This window comes from Syngnathus scovelli, unplaced genomic scaffold (assembly GCF_024217435.2).
Source record: "Syngnathus scovelli strain Florida unplaced genomic scaffold, RoL_Ssco_1.2 HiC_scaffold_163, whole genome shotgun sequence".
NCBI classification, from domain to species: Eukaryota; Metazoa; Chordata; class Actinopteri; order Syngnathiformes; family Syngnathidae; genus Syngnathus; species Syngnathus scovelli.
In genome coordinates, this window is record NW_026061256.1 from 45,001 (window position 1) to 47,295 (window position 2,295).

General features: G+C 67.2%; 1 non-coding gene across 1 annotated transcript; it reads left to right on the forward strand.

The window, feature by feature from the left end:
* Positions 1-439: 439 nt before the first annotated feature.
* LOC125984390 (5.8S ribosomal RNA) lies at positions 440-593 on the forward strand. Its single transcript, XR_007486940.1, has one exon. It is a non-coding gene; the product is annotated as a 5.8S ribosomal RNA (ribosomal RNA).
* Positions 594-2,295: the final 1,702 nt, after the last annotated feature.

Genomic DNA, 2,295 nt, shown 5'->3' on the forward strand with positions numbered 1-2,295 from the left:
GGGGTTCAATGTCCACACCACACGCACGTTCTGAGGCGGGTGGGTGGCACCCGTCGCCGGAAGGCCGGAAAAACAAATTTTTAATCGTTGGAACTTGGCAAACCGCGGCGCGCTGCTGAGGTTGAGCGCGGCGGCGGTGGACGGCGGCGACCGCGACGGCAAGCCCCGACGTCTTGGAGGCGACGGTGGAGGGTCCGCGCGCGACGGCGACCGCGCCGGCAAGCCCCGACGTCCTCGAGGCGACGGTGGAGGGTCCGCGCGCGGCGGCGACCGCGCCGGCAAGCCCCGACGTCCCCGAGGCGACGGTGGAGGGTCCGCGTGCGGCGGCGACGCGCCGGCAAGCCCCGACGTCCTCGAGGCGACGGTGGAGGGTCCGCGCGCGGCGTTACGCCGTCTCCCCGCCCGCTCCCGATCTCGCCCCGCAAAAAAACAAACGTACAACTCTTAGCGGTGGATCACTCGGCTCGTGCGTCGATGAAGGACGCAGCTAGCTGCGAGAACTAATGTGAATTGCAGGACACATTGATCATCGACACTTCGAACGCACTTTGCGGCCCCGGGTCCGTCCCGGGGCCACGCCTGTCTGAGCGTCGCTTGCATATCAATCGGGGTCGGCGAAGGGCGACCCGGGCTCCGTCGGCGCGACCTCTGCGCAACGTTCGCGCAGTTGCCGCCTTCGTCCCGCTAGCGCTTCGCCTCCCCGCGGCTGGGGGTTCGCAGGACGCCTCGGCGGCCTTCGTCCCCTTAAGTGCAGACCCGCGGCGTCCCCTCCTCACCGTCGACCCTCCCGCATCACGGGTCCGGGGCGCGGCTGCCGGTGGCTATCGACCATTGCGCATCCCGCGTCTCGCGCTCCCTCGCGCGGTGGGCCGCCGCGGAGGCGCCCGCGGAACGATCCAGCGAGCCCGGCCGCCACGCCGGCCGCGCCTACTACCCCCTCGTTTCCGACCTCAGATCAGACGAGACGACCCGCTGAATTTAAGCATATTACTAAGCGGAGGAAAAGAAACTAACCAGGATTCCCTCAGTAGCGGCGAGCGAAGAGGGAGAAGCCCAGCGCTGAATCCCCGCCCGGCCTCGGGCGCGGGAAATGTAGCGTACAGAAGGTCGTTGCGCCCGACGCCGCCCGGAGGGGGCCCGAGTCCTTCTGATGGAGGCTCTGCCCAGGGACGGTGTGAGGCCGGTAGCGGCCCCCGGCGCGCCGGGGCGCGGCCTTCTCGGAGTCGGGTTGTTTGTGAATGCAGCCCAAAGCGGGTGGTAAACTCCATCTAAGGCTAAATACTGGCACGAGACCGATAGAGGACAAGTACCTTAAGGGAAAGTTGAAAAGAACTTTGAAGAGAGAGTTCAACAGGGCGTGAAACCGTTGAGAGGTAAACGGGTGGGGACCACGTAGTCCGATCGGGGGATTCAACCCGGCTGGGATTGGCGGCCGCCTGGGGCGTCGCGGGGGGCGGACCCTTTCGGGGGCCCTGCCTTCACGCGTGCGTTCTCGGAGTCGGACGTCCCCGCGCCGGGCGCATTTCCCCCGTGGTTGTGCGTCGCGACCGTCCCTGGGTTGGCTTGGAAGGGTCTGGGGCGAAGGTGGCGCGGGCGGCGGGGCGGTGCGGGGGGGCCTCCGGGCCTCCCGGCCGCTTCCGCACCCGCGCTGTACAGCGCTTTCCTTACTCCGACTTTGCCGCTTCCCCCCGGGGACGTGGGAGTACTTTCTACACCTTCCGAACCAGGACGGGGCCCCCTCGCCCCAGGCGCGGCCGAAAGGCGCGGACCGTTCTCGGTGCGCGTTGGCCTGTCGCGCCGCTAGGGCGGGGATCGGCCTTCGAAGTAGGTGTCAGGGGTCCGCGGCGATTGTGGCAGCCCACCCGACCCGTCTTGAAACACGGACCAAGGAGTTTAACGCGCGCGCGAGTCGGAGGGCACGAACGAACCCCAATCTGGCGCAATGAAAGTGAGGAGCCGGCGCGCGCCGGCCGAGGTGGGATCCCGGCCCCTCCCATGGGTCGGGCGCACCACCGGCCCGTCTCGCCCGCAGCGTCGGGGAGGTGGAGCTCGAGCGCAGCGCGATGAGACCCGAAAGATGGTGAACTATGCCCGGGCAGGGCGAAGCCAGAGGAAACCCTGGTGGAGGCCCGCAGCGGTCCTGACGTGCAAATCGGTCGTCCGACCTGGGTATAGGGGCGAAAGACTAATCGAACCATCTAGTAGCTGGTTCCTTCCGAAGTTTCCCTCAGGATAGCTGGCACTCGAACTATATGCAGTTTTATCTGGTAAAGCCAATGACTAGAGGCCTTGGGG